Source organism: Equus quagga, chromosome 8 (assembly GCF_021613505.1).
Source record: "Equus quagga isolate Etosha38 chromosome 8, UCLA_HA_Equagga_1.0, whole genome shotgun sequence".
NCBI lineage: Eukaryota > Metazoa > Chordata > Mammalia > Perissodactyla > Equidae > Equus > Equus quagga.
This window is the reverse complement of record NC_060274.1, coordinates 100,560,239-100,575,948: the sequence shown is the minus strand read 5'-3', so window position 1 is coordinate 100,575,948 and position 15,710 is coordinate 100,560,239.

The window sequence follows — 15,710 nt, the reverse complement described above, 5'->3', positions numbered from 1 at the left end:
GAAATCAATATCAGAAACATAGCTAGAAAATTCCCAATATTTTTAATTTATTTTAAATGGAATGAAAATTAAAGTATAACATTATAATTTGTGTGATGCAGTTAAAATAGTGCTTATAAGAAAATATACAACAGGAAGTGCTTTTTTTATGCTTATATTAGAAAAGAAGAAAGGCCTCAAATCAATGATTAATTTTCTACCTTATAAAACTTTAAAGGAATAAATCAAAGCAGCACCAAGAAGAAAACAATAGAGAAAAGCAGAAATCAATGAATTTGAATAAAAATAGAGGACAAATAATAGAGAAAATCAATACAATCAAAAGCTGATTATTTGAAAGAGAACAAGAAAGATGCTAAAATAAAACTAGCAATCAACCAAGAAAAAATGAGAGAAAACAAATACTACCAATGTCAGGAAAGAAATACTCTATACTCACTAAAGTCTACAATCATTTAAAATAAAATAGACAACTATCACAAAAAATTTATTGCTTCAAATTCTGAGAATTTAGATGAAACGGACAAATTCATTGAACGACATAAACTACCAAACTTAATTTTATAAGAAGTGAATCATCTGAACAGTCGTATATATCTTAAAGAAATTTAAACTTGTAATTTAAAAACATTCAAATAAATCTCCAGACCATTGTTTCCCAGCACTATTTAAACTCTCCCCGAATCACTGTCAATGTGCATCCAGAACTGAGAATCCCCGCTCCGGATTCTTCATCAATCATTGATGGGAGTAATCAGTGAGCTATGAGATGATCATCACGGTTATTAAAAAATTTTGGAACAGCTGTGCTGGTCCACTAATCTGAAACAATGAAGCCAAGGCACTTGTTTCAGGGTACAGAGAGCTGGCTAAATTGATATGTGAGAAAATTCCAGAGTATCTGCCCGGATCAATGATTCACAGCCAAGGCTGCAAGAGAATAACCTCTAGGAGTGAGACCCAGGCTTCAGATTTTTTAAGCTCTCTAGGTGTTTTCAATACACAGCCAATTTTGAGAAACACGAGACTAAAAGGTGCAGATTCTTAATGAGATTAGTTAACTCTTCTTTTGAACACAGATGGGTGGTATGTTTTAAAAGGCAGTATTTTATATCAGAAAACCTTCCTTACCTCAGATATAAACGAAAGTATCAACTTTCCTGCACACTTCCCACAGGCTGAGAAGAGAAGCTTGTCAGTCTAAACATCCCTGTCCAATTACCTACACAGCATTCCAAGAGTCTCCTTCTCAGGGAAGAATCCTGCCTTGGACACAACTCTACGAACGTCAAGGGGTTCCACATCAGAGACAATCAAAATGAAAAACCTGATAGCAATGCAGTTACGTAAACAAGCAAAACACATGATCTTGACATGGATCCTAGACCTAAATGTAAAATCTAAACTATAGCATGTCTAAAGGAAAACAGAAAATCTTTGAGTTAGGCAAAGATTTCTTAGATATGATATAAAAGTACAACCCATCAAAGAAAAACACTGATAAAATGGACCTCATCAAAATTAAGAACTGCTCTTTGAAAGACATCATTAAGAAAATGAAAAGACAAGACTTAGGCAGTTAGAAAATGTTTGCAAATTATATTTCTGATAAAGAGCTTGTATTCAAAATAAAGAGCTCTCTAATCTCAATAATAAACAACTCAATTTTTAAAAACAGGCCGAAGTTTTGAAGAGATACTTCACTAAGGAGGATATATGGATGTTAATGTAAAAAAAGACGCTCAAGATGCTTAAGAAAACTGAGGAAAATGAGTAGATTCATGATCTTGATTACAGTGATGGTTTCTTAGGTGCATATATACGTCAAACTTATCTAATAATGCACTTTGCTATGGGTAATTATACATCTATTATATCTCAATAAAGCTAATAAAAAATCAAATAAATATTTAAGGAAAACCACCTAACAGGTGCAATACTATCTATAACATCTAAAACATTAGATGGATGAAACGAACATATAGAAATTTTTATCAATATTCCAGAAAAGACAAAAGGAAAAATTAGTGAAGAAAAAGTATAGTCAATATAAAACAAAAGATATTAGTTAACTTTCAAATCATATTCAACCCATCACTATGTTCAGTCAGTATTACCTCCAAAATACATTTTAAGTAATCTAACGTCTAAGTAAAGGCTTGAAAACTTTTTCACCGCTCAAACTATGAGGCATAGATGTCTAGACTCTGGTAATAAAATAAAAGTAATTAAAGAAAACAACTTTTTTCTTGCAGAAGTTACAAGTTATGTGAGTACACGAGAAATCTAAGTCCAACATTAATTTATTTTAATCAAATAACTGAAGATTTGACTTGAAACCATAATTTATTGCATCAGCATCTTTGGAAAAGTGTAACGATGAGACTACATCTAAAATAAAGGAACATTTTAACCACATATAAAGTGGAAGAAGACTGGCACAGATGTTAGCTCAGGACTAATCTTCCTCAGCGAACAAAAAAAAAAGAATCTGGACACGTTGATTGATGATGGGGGTAATGATGGCACTCTGACAATGCTGTCAGCTCTTAGGTATAAGAGCATGTCTGGATTGGGAGATAATAAGGCAATCATCTTTTTGCCCATAGTTTGACTTTAAAGCAAGTGCTTAATGTCTGAATGTCTCAAAGCTGCAATTTCCTCACCTGAAGATGATCCTTACACCTCCAAACATCTATAATTCCCAAATATTCTGACACAATAATCACAACAATCAGCCCAATTTGAGTATTACAGGTTACTTTCGTAATTGTCATGAGTACACACACTATCATTACAAATGGAAAAAGACTCAAAGTCTTACTTTTTCATGCTGAGAGTGAGGCAATGTTTTGCATCACATTATAAAAAGATGAGGACAGATCAGTGAAGAAATGCACAAAAACAAGGATGAGAGTCAGGCATGGTAATACTTCATGTTATTTAGGTATTTCGTGTAGCCACACGCATGGAGATAAATATCCCCAGAAGTCACTGGCTGTTTCGAAGCAGAGGCAGAGCCAATTCGGAAGATTCCTAAGGAAATTTAAAAAAAAACAAAGAATAGCATGGAAATGAGAAGTCTCCCAGGAAAAATTGCCATGGTGCAGGGACTAATGTCTTAGAAAAATATAAATAGATGGGGTACTTGAATAAATGGCTTTTTTGGGTGGTTGCTAAACTATAAAAGAAATAACCCAGTAAGAAGTGTTAACTGTGTTTAATCCCTGGTCTCTAAGATTGCTCATAGTAATTCTCCTAATTAGTTCCACTCAATTGTACTTAGCAAGCAACACAGAATTCAGAGAAAATACAAACTGGAGGACACCCTAAATCTGTGAAAGTTTTGTTTGGTGTGTAAGAATCTTCTTAATATTACAGAATAAAATGTTAATTAGAGGATCTGTGAAATACGTGATCATGCAAAATTCATGCCAGTTATATAGAGGCCTCCCTCCCTCCTCAGTAGATCTTCTACAGAGAAGTATCTAGAAATGTAGAGAAATTTTGGTTAAAAAAAAAAGCAACATTATATAATTTGAATCTAGACAGTACATGCAATTTGTATCAACTGTAAACTGATAAGAAAATGAGCAAAATGAGAGACAATTTACTATTAAACATTAAATGAACCAACTCCTCTCTCTACTTCCTCATAAAAATGGCACTGACAGTAACAAAATGGAAAAAAAGAGGAGGGAAAAATCCTACACAATCCATAAACCGGATACCTATCCTCTTGATTAAGACATTGACTATGGCTTATATACTAACTATTATGGCTTATAATAATAACTATTTAGGTTTTTTAACAATAACTTTAAAAATCTTGGACAGTTTCTCATTCTATTCATGCAATGAGGTTAAAACAGGGAAAGCTGTATTTATCTTTTCTTTTGCTCAAAAAACTCCAAGTAATGTAGACTCTGTGTTTAGTCTCTTTGGTAAGTTTGTTTTCAGGGCCAAGTTTCAGAAGAAAAAGTATCCCCTTCTAACTGATGGGTGAATTCATTATATTTGGAATACACGATCTTCACTATCTCACTCAAACTCTCAAAATAATTGTACTTTCTATCTAAGAGGTCATACAGACAACTTCTTAGTCATTTGTCCCTTGGCTAGAAGTTATTGCTATCTAAATCACCAGAGATTTAATTTTAGGTTTTCAGCAGATGTCATACCCTAAGGATATGAAGTAAAAGTGACAGAACTAAAATTTGATGTTCTGGTTCTTCAACTTACCTGTATTTAATTAAATGGTTCGTTGTATTCCTTAGAGAAGTCAAATTCTAATTTAGTGATGAGATTTTTAAAAATTGTTTTCAGATACAGAATATCTACAAGGACTTTTTTGTCCATGCTACACTAGGTCAATTATGCCTAAGCCAGTAAAGAATCAGATGTCTTTTTAAAAAGTAACTTTTAAAGCAAAATTTTATTTTCTAGACAGCTTTATACAGTTTGCATGCCATCTGAGGAAAGAAACTTGAAAAATTCAAGGAGAGAGAATTTTATCATTAAAAAGTGGATGTTAAAGACAAAAAATAAAATGTTAGGTTTTACCAATAACAAAATATGTTAATTTTTAAAAAATAAATAAGCATCCCCTTTTAAATTCTTTTTTATGTTCTACATGAACAATTATTTACCTATGTTAAAAAGGGCATTTTATTAAAATTTGTTGTACATAGGCGAATAGCAACAAACAACATGGGAGCTTTAATATAGTTCAACTTACATTGCAACTCCAGTATTCATTAAACTATAAACAAATATTAAGGAGACATTATCATATGGAGCAACTCTGTAATAATATATGCAATAAAAATGTAATTTGTTATAATACGAATTAACTACACAGATAAATCATACCTACTCTACATTTCTCTTACTTCCGAATTCTCTGACTGAAAATTTTCTTCAGATCAATAAGAACAGGACAAATATTAGGCTGAAGAAAAATTCTATTGAGCCAAATTATTTATTCAACAAATATTATTGCCCTGTTCTTTCCAGATGCTGAGCTACAGCAATAATATAAATACATGTGCCCTCATGGATTATATGCTCTAACATACACAAATTTGGAATATTAACTAGGGTTGTAAGACATGACCAGGGAATGCAGTTTTAGGGGCCTATCAGTCATTTGGTTTGGGATTTGTTACATTAATAATGGTGATGAGTCATAACTGGAGACGCTGAGCGGATATTTGTATCTGGACATCAGATTACACTGCAAACAAGATGTAGATATTTGAGTCACCACCATGGATGGGTGAGATTTGAAGCCATGAGACTGAATGAAATAAGGGAATTAGAATTAGTATGGATAGAAACAGTGGTCTGAGGACCAAGCTCCATGGCACTCAGGTAGATAGGGTGAAACCAGGAAAGATCACTTGAGAGGCACAGCCAGTATCATAGAAGGCCAATTATTCCAGGATCATTTGTTAAAAACATTATCCTTTCTCCATTGAATTGCCTTTTTATCTTTGCCAAAAATCAGTTCATAAAGGTCTGGATCTCCAAAATGGCATGAGTCTATTTCCAGACTCTATTGTTCAATTAATCTGTATTTCTTTCTTGTGGAAACCACACTTTCTTGATTACTGCAGCTGCTAGTAAGATTGGCTGTCAGATACTATAGTTGTGTTCTTTTTCAAAGTTGTTTTGGCTATTCCAGAATATTTGATTTTCCATGTGAATTTAGAATCAGCTTGCCAATTTCAACTAAAAAAGCATACTTTTAGAAATTTTAATTGGGCTTCACTGGAATTTGGGAAAAATTAACATCTCAGTTATGAATATTCCAATTAATAAACACAGTGTATCTCTTTATTCTTTTATCTTTTCTCAGTAATGCTTAATAAATTTCACCATGAAGGTGTTACATATCACTTGTAAGATATATAATCAAGTAGTGAATATTTTTGTTGCTATTGTGAATGTTTTTAATTTCAATATCTAATTCTTTATTGGTTGTACAGACATATAAATGAATTCTGTTTAATTAGCATGTACTTTGCAACCTTGCTAAACTAGTTAGACTTCTAGTAGAGTTCATAAGATTTCCTACATAGATGAACATGCTGTCTGCAAGTACTGAGAAGTTTATTTTTTCTCTTTCCATACATAGGTCTTTTGTTTCATTTAATTTGGATTATTTAAATCTCTATTGATTTCCTTTTTTCTATCTCATTGATTTTTCCCCTTATCTTTATTATTTCCTTATTATTTTTCCTTTGGTTTTAATTTGCTCTTCCTGTTCTATTTCCACAATACAAAAACTGAAGTGTTTAGTGTTATAAATTTCCCTTTAAGTACTACTTTTGATATACTGCACATATTTTAAGGTATTATATTTTCATATTCGCTTATTTTATATTTTCTCTGATTCCTCCCCCTTTTCTTCTTAACTTTTGGATTATTTAAAAGTGTATTGTCTAGTTTCCAATATTTGGAGATTTTCCAGATACCTTTCTTTTTTTTTTTCTTTTTACTAATCTCTCGTCGAATTCTATTGTGGTTAGAAAATATGCTTTGAAATTAATCCTTTAAAATGTATTGAAATTTATATAGCTATTGTTCAAGTCTTTAATACATTTACTACTAATTTTCTGTCAACTGTTCTGTCGGTCACTGAGGGAAGAGTGACAAAATTTCCCACTATTACTTGGGATTTATCTATTTCTCTTTGCAGATCTGTCAGTTTTTGCTTGTGTATATATGCTGGCTCTATTATAGGAGTTTGCAAATATTTATAATGGTTTTATCCTCTATCTCTGGTAACACTGGGTTTTCTTTGCTCTGAAATACTTTGTCTGGTTGAGTATAACCACTCCAGATTTATTCTGATTGGTGTTAACATGATATATCTTTTCCACATTTTGTTTCAACTTTTTCGCATCTTGATCTTAACAAAAGTTTTCTTGTAAGCATCATATATTTGGATCCTGCTTTGTTAAAAATTAAATTAGCAACATTTTAGTTGTCATATTTAAATTATTTAAACAATATGATCACTTAGATGGTTGGGTTTAAGTCTGTCATCTTGCTATTTGTTTTCTATACATCCTCTCTGCTCTTTGTTCCTTTTATCTTTTTTCTTACACTTTGGATTTCCTACAATTTTTCTTACAATTACAATTTCTTACAATTTTTCTTACAATTTGAATAATTTTTATGATACCAATTTATCTCCATTGCTGGTTCCTTAGTAATAACTCATCCCCCACCCGCCCACCACCCCATTTCAGTGGTTGACTTAGGGCTTATACTGCATATGTTTAACTTATATAAGTCTACCATCAAGAAATATTATACCTATCCACATATTGTATAAGAATCTCACTACAGTACACTTTCATTTTTCCTTTCCGGTCTTTGTGTAATCGTCATACATTTTAATTCTGCTTATATTATAAACCCCAAAACATATTTTTATCATCTTTGCTTTAAACAATTCCCTCTTAAAAGACGTTTAAAAAGTAAGCGAAAATGTACCAGATTTTTATCTACATATTTAATGTTTCTTATTCCCTTCATTCCTTTGTGTAAACTCAGAGTTCCAGCTGATATCATTATCCTTTGTCTGAAGGACTTCCTTTAACATTTCTTGTAGTACAAATTTGCTGGTGATGAACACTTTGAAGATGATTACTGTTTTCTGGCTGTGTCTTTTCAAATGAGAAATTAGCTATCTTTCTTACTTTGTTTCTCTATTTTCTTGGTGTTTCTAAGATCCTCTCATTATCATCGGTTTTAAGCAATTTCACTTTGATGTGCCTTTTGTTTTTCATCATTTTGTTGTTATTCTTCAGGTTTGTTGAATTGTTTGGATCTGTTAGTTTATAATGTTTATCCAATTTGGATAATTTCAGTCATTGTTTCTTCAACGTTTTTCTCTTTTTCCCTCTCCCATGTGGTCTCAAATTACATGTATATCTGGCTACTTGGTTTGTCTCACAGCTGTTGTTTCTTCTCAAACAAGTGTCAATTTGTGAGTTTCAATTTTGATGGTTTCTCTGCCAATGTTTTCAGGTTCACTAATCTTTTCTTCTGCAGGGTCTAATCTGATATTAATTTCATCTTTTCATTTTTTGTATTTTTCTTCTTAGATATTGTACTTTTTATCTCTAGGACTTTGGGTTGTTGTGACATTTTCTATATCTCTGCTTAACATGCTCAGTCTTTCTTCTACCCTCTTGAACATATATAATATAGCAATGATTATCTCTGTCATTCATGTGTCTGTTCCTAGTTTTTTCCTCCTCATTATGGGTCATATTTTCCTGGCCTTTTTTAGGTTTCTCACATGCATACACTGATCAGCACTTAGTTGAAGACTCAAGAGGGGCCCTCCACAGGTATCTCTCTCTCTCTCTTTTCCTGTCTCTCTACTCTAGGATTCTGCCATATGAACTCTAGTTGCTTTGGCCTTTTATATCTTTCAACTCTGTACTCACTCAGGACAACTGTATCCATTCCTTTTCCATGTTCTACAGCCTGGGAATGTTCTTTTGTTAGTAAGTTGCAGCAACTGTAGAATTCACTTCATTCCTCCTCTCTCAGTGATCACTGTGCTGCACTGCTTGAAAACCATTTTTACATATTTTTTTTGGTTGCTTCAGATAAGAGGGTAAATATGACATAAAAAACAAATTCCCCACTCACTTTTAAGTGTCTTACCTACTGTTTTCTTTCATTTTCAAGGAGCGTTTTCTGTATTTTCTTCAATAAATGAGAGCGTCCCCTTTCTGGGGTGCTTTTATTTCCAACTTTCTCTTCTCTGCAGTTTTTATTCTCTCCATACTCTGCCTTGCTCTTCACAAAGTGTTGAAGTGAAAATAAAGAAATATTTTGGCTTTAAATGCTATTTTTTTTTTCTACTGCAGACAATTCAAAATTTCTAGAATTTTCTGTCTTTTAGTTATGTTGAATGCACTGGATTCATATGCTTTTCTTTACTCTTCTTGTTCTGTATAGTTTTGGAGGATGTGTTGGGACACCAAGTTTTGTGTGAAACTAATACCTCAGCTACTCTAGAAATCTTCATAACATTTTAAATTAAGTAACTACAGAAGCAATATAAAAGACAGAGAGAGTGCAACATATTTGTTCAGTGACGAAAAAAATGTCCTCAAGTGTCTGGGAATTCTAGAATGATTAAATATTCAATTAAAGGAATTTATCACATACAATTGCATAGTTCTACATTTTAATTTCAAAGCCAACCATATGTATATTAAAGGGGGGAGACATGGCTAAAAAAGAAAAACCCACCTAAAAGAACAGTTATAGGCTTTATTTGACTACAACCTTATGCAAAATGACTGGTATAAGACAATGAGAAACTTTAAAATATACATAACCTTTGACACAGTAATCTCATTGACAGAATGTATCATTTTGATATAAAAGCAGCAGTATTTAAAGATAAATTCAACAGTTATTATTTAAACCATGTTTTAAATGCAAAACAAACAAACAGTGAAACTACCTAAATGCCCACCAGTAAGGGAAATGTTGAATAAATATCAATACACCTATGCCATGGAATTTTCTACAAATATAAAATGAACCATATTTACATTTCAGTAATTTTTTTGGAGAGAAGCACAAGTTGAGAATTAAAACATAAACTATGCTTAACATCAGTTTTTTATTTTTTAAAAATAACTTTGATTTTATACATTTCTATATATATGTGCAGGAATGTGGGGAAAATTAAAGACAGATACTCAATAGGCCATTGACATTAATTAGGTCCAGCTGTAGGATTAGCTTTAGAAGAAACAACATATGCTGTATATTGTTTCAGTTGCTAAAATAAGCATTTTTTAGAATTAAAAAAATACTATATAACAAGAAAAATTAAGTAAATGGGCATATATTAAAAAGTTACATTTTACAATCAACATTAAGCTGCCCAAAGCAAAATGTGAGGTAAGATCTGCCCTAATCTAAGCCTGTCAACAAGAAGTCCAAGAATCATATTTGTCAAAATCTGAATGAAGCAGTTAATTGCTCTTCTAGAAAAGAAGAGGCTTGTCACTCAAGACTGGCACAAGAAAATGTCAACAGCTCTCCATAGTGTGAATATGAGCACTGTTTTTTCTCTCTCTTTTTTCCTTTTGGTGAGGAAGACTGGCCCTGAGCTAACATCTGTTGCTCATCTTCCTCTTTTTGCTTGATGAAGATTGTTGCTGAGCTAACATCTGTGCCAATCTTCCTCTGTTTTGTATGTGGGATGCCATCACAGCATGGATTGATAAGCACTGTGTAGGTCTGTGCCCAGGATCCAAACCCATGAACCCCAGGCTGCCAAAGCAGAGCATGCAAACTCAACTACTATGCCACTGGGCTGCCCTTGTTTTTCATTTTAAAGTGTATGTTATATTAAACCGAAGGGATCTATAAATATATCAAAGAGACTGTTTCAGGAAGGAAACTCTAACAAACGAGAAAAATTGAAAAGATTTACAGCTGGCAAGCTTTGAGATAAACAGACTGGCAAGAAAATTAATGAGTTTCTACAAATATTTAAGAAATGATTAGAATTTCACTGACACGTTTTTATTACTTTTTATAAAGGAAGAAATAAGAGAAAATAAAACAAATGACAAATCGTTTGGTTAGACTTTAAGATTGCTTCACTAAAAGGCAACTAGCAAATTAAAGAAGATTACTAGGAAGGTTATGAAATCATATTCATAATAAACTACCTGATCTTTTATGTTAATATAAGCTAATATATGTCTTACATATGTATGCACATTATATTTTCACTTGCTTTCAATCTTCAGGATACTTTAAATAATAAAAAGAATACTATTATTATTTTTATCTACATATTTATCTATAACTATTTATATATTGAAAAAAGTAAACTGGATCATATAACTTGTTTTACTAACAAAACAAGTTTTTATATAGATCATTGATTACATCTTTTATACAAAACCGGAAGCATATTTTAACTCATTTTCCAATAGTCTGTTAATTGATTCTTCAGGAGCCAGTACATATTGCAAGTAGAATCTCAGCAGAGCATCAATATATACACAATAAAGGAGCCAGCCTGGTGTGCAGTGGTTAAGTTCGCATGCTCTGCTTCAGTGGCCCAGGGTTCGCTACTTCGGATCCCAGGCACAGATCTACTCACTGCTTATCAAGCCATGCTGTGGCAGGCATCCCATATATAAAATAGAGGAAGATGGGCACAGATGTTAGCTCAGAGCCAACCTTCCTCAGCAAAAAGAGGAGGATTGGCGGTGGATGTTAGATTAGGGCTAATCTTCCTCAAAAATAAATAAATACACAATAAAGAAACAGCATGTTTCAAATAAAATTTTTTAAGTCACTTTCCATTCTGCAATCCTAATACAAAATTCTATCTATTTTAAAAGAGAAGCACTGATGCAATAGATAAAATGTCCTTACAGAATACATCTTTACTGAAGCAACAATGTATAGTTCAAAGTTGGCTAGGAGCATTCAGTATTCCAGCTCAGTCTCCCTTCCTTTATTACTCACCACAGAAAGAAGCGAACATCTCTCAGAAGTTTCCACATGCTATTCAGTAGTTTGGCGCAACAGAAACCCCGATATGTCTCCTAAAATACAAATTATTGGACTGCTCCTGAAGATTTTGACCCAATATATCTCGGTGGGCACCTAGAAGCTACATTTTAACAAGTGTCACCAGTGATTTGGAATCCAGTGCAACTGATTTGAATTTTTTAATTTCTTTTGTTTGGGGAAAATAATAAAAAATTATGTTTTAGGAAGAATAAACATTTTCATACATTTAGTTAATGAGGCTAAAATGTCCAAATTTTATATCACCATAATTATCTAAAAAATAACTACTATTTATGCTCTAATTAAGCTCTGTCAAGAATATAGAAGATACGTTAATTCAAGAAAACTAGATGAGTGTGTATCTATGAGCCCTGAAGCATATCACACAGGCACATTTTTTAAACTAAGACACTAAATAAAAAATAAGAGTGTCCTGGGTTGGGTTATCCAGGAAGTGGAATTTGAGATGGAATTCAATATGCAGAATGTCTATAGGAGAATGCCCTTGGATTAATAGTTATAGAAGAGAGAAGAGCAGATTTGAGTGGTTGGAGAAATGGAAAGGCAATGCCAGGGGGTAACGGCCTCCTCTGGCTCCCTGGCAAGCTCTGGAGCAAGTATGGCCCATCAGAATTGTCCTGGGTTGGTCTGAAATGGCTGAGCCTTTCTAATCGCTCCAGTAAGTCACTGACCGTGGGCTGTACAGGGAAGGGCATGACTTTCAGCAAAGTAACTATCTGCACGTGAGGCAAGTGCTGACGAGGGCTGACAGCTGAAGGATATCTACTCACAGAATTCCCAGCAACTGGGGCAGCAAATCCTTCCTGGAAGGTGAACCTCCCCTGAGCTTCGCCATATCAACCACAAACAGTTGTGAGATGTAAAATAGGAGATATCAAAAAGAATTGTCCTAACAGAGCACTATTTATACATTTGGGTAAGACAATAGAAAATAATAACTTCTTCTACCACTGCAAGTTAGTTTAAATAATATTATTGTTATATCAAATTGTGATAGCTTATGGGTTTGAATTTTTTGCTTTTGCTTTGTTTTGTTTGGTCCCAGAAGGGTGGATCCTTTTTGTTGTTGTTTTGTTTTTCTCCTAAAGCAAACTCCCCTATTCAACACGCCAGGTATGTAATGGTAGAAGAAAACTACATGAGAAAAGTTTATTCAAGAACTTTGAAATTTTTATATCACAAATATTAAAGTTACACTCTCAAATTGATTATGGTGTTATTAAAAAAAACTGACTTTTAATGACTTTGGAATGGTTATTGACTAAGGAAGTATCACAAATGTGCTGTATTATCATCTTTTTAATGATGTCCAGAACAATCTACACTGGAAATACCCTTTTGTAATACTGCAGTCTACTGGTGTATTAACCTAAATCATTTTGATGATTCACATTTATTAGCTCATTTTGGTACTTATCAGTCCTTTCTATAGAGACTAGGTATAGGCAGGTAATGGATATAGGCCTCCCTACTGATGACCTACCAGGTATAATGTTACAATCGTAATTCTCACATGGAATCCCACCAAATATATCTTTTTGAGCTAACAGATCCAAAATATATTGATAGCAGCTTTTCTCTAATCTCACTGCACTCACAGTTCTTTGTTCTTTGGGTGCCATGACAGCATCTTACATGAAAAACTCACTCAAGGCAGGTGCAGCCATATTCTAGAGCTAAAACTCAGCTAAGTGATTACACAGAGTCATGTGACAAAAGATCCTCTGAGTCAGTTTCTGGGCACAAAAGCAGTCTGAGTAATAAACCCAGGATGTCATTCCAAATGGTGTAGGTTATAGGGCTGGATACATTCTTAAAATCCTGTTCTTGCACGGGTAGGATTTCCTGTACAATATTTCTGGCAATTCACACACCACGAACACTCAATTCACCAATTATGGAAATCATTTCTGTGATAGATTCCATTAACACATCCTCAGGTATTGACTGGATATCATAGAAGCAGAAATACTCAGCACACCTTATTCTGCATTGTGGACTTCTAAGTAAAATCATTTAAATGCATCCTATGGGGAATGCCTTTCTCTAAAGGACAGTTAACAAAGTAGCTGTTCATGGTGGCAGTGGGTATGTTAAAACTAACCATTATACACAAATATTTCTTATCCAGGCTGCAATATCTTAAAGTAAATTATAGACAATTTAACCCTGGCTCAAGAACACAAAAGTAAAACTAAACTCAAGAACACAAAACTAAAATGCCAAATAAAATGTAATGTTACTATCGTAAGTAACTTTGGTAACTGTAGTTGGTCATCACCAAAATGTATCACCAACGTATCATACCTTGCTTTAAAGTATGTATGTCATCTAACATGACACCACATCCAGGACCAAGGTGGCCTATTAGAGTTCCAGCTTAATTCACTCATTAGGTCCACGACTAAACACTGAGATATAGATTCCAAAATACACTTGACATATAACTCCAATGTTTGATTCATTAATACATTGGTTTGAATCATTAAAACTGAAAATACTTTCAATGAAAAGGTGAAGTCAGGAACTGAACCCTAAGTAAGAAGGGTGTTATTAAAAAGAAATGTGTATATGTGTGAAAGATTATATGGTTGGGTGTGTGTGCTTGATTGTGTGTACATATGTATATGTGTATATTTATTTCTATAATAGAAAAAAATTTTCTGGGCACCAGGTTATACTGTAAACACTAAATGTCTAATGTCATGTATAAGAACAGAGTTTTAAGTAATAAGAAAATTATTATTAGGAAAGACAACTTTTCATATGGTCAAAATATCAAAATGTTAAAATATCCGATAGAGTGCTGTTCCATGGTATTGGGAATGTACATAAAGCCAGGACAATAAATGCATGTCACGTATTGTTAGAAATGGTTTTCTAATGATGATAAAACTGCCACACAGGGTGGTAGGTGCTGTTTAGCTCACAAAAGAGTAATTACTATCTTCTCTGGGATTCATGTTATTAAAATGTTGCCTTATGCTTGGGAGTCCCCTAACAGAACTAATCCTAACATACTCAAATTCAAGACTTTTATCTGAACAGAAAATCAAGTCAACAACCCCAGTCAGCCAGTGTTCTGACTGAGTAGCAGAAAGAGCATCTGGGCAAGTCACTTTAAACCCACCTCAGGTTTTTATTTTCCTAGCAAGTGTAGCACAATAAAGAGAAAGACAATACAAGAAACGCATAATCACAGCCTCTTAGAGACAGGAGGGTCATGTAGTCCAATCTCCATCTCAGTGAAGGAATGCCCTGTACAGCATGCCTGAGAAAGGACATCGGTCTCCCCTAAAGTAAGCCCATGGCAGGGAGTGTATGGGGGAGAGGACTGTTTTATTTGGAATACTACTATTCTCAGAAAGTCTTTATTACTTGGAATGAAAATGTGCCTACCCATTGTTCCTAGTTCTATATTCTGAAAACACATGAAATACATCAACTCTCCCTTCCAAATGGAACTTTTTTAGATATTTTAAGACACGATAACATCTCTGGTTTTCTTTTCATCTTCAGGCCAAGGCTTCACAGCTTCCTTAACTTGTCCCTCACACAGACCCTCCAAACCCTGGGGAAATCTGCTTGGAAAAAATTAATTCGTCAATCTTCTCTTTCTGTGTGGCACCTACACGGAATATAATGCACCATCAAAAGAATGAAAGAGTCATGGTCAGGTCAGAGAATATGTTCTCTGTGTGAGAACATTATTCTGCTGTAAGCTGAACGTGGATATTTTTAGAGCAGTGTGTGTACGTCTGTCTGCTTGCTTGCTTTCACCAGGCACATCCCACAGTGTTACTATAGAACTTGTAGCCAAACAAAAATCTCTGGTTTGCATTTAGATTTCCACTCACTCTGCAAGTATGTCACTTATTTGAAAATCAAAAAGCAAAATGTAATATTTAATCCTCCTACAAATGCCTTTTGGTTTCTGTTCATCATCACAGCTCTTTATGCCCTTCAAATTCCAGGCATACTGAACTGCACATATGCACACACGTGTCACCTTTGCTCAAGGTCTTTGCATGTACTGTTTCCTCTTCCTGGAAGGTGCTTTCCAAACCCACACTCATCCACACCCACTCTTCTTAACTTCTTTC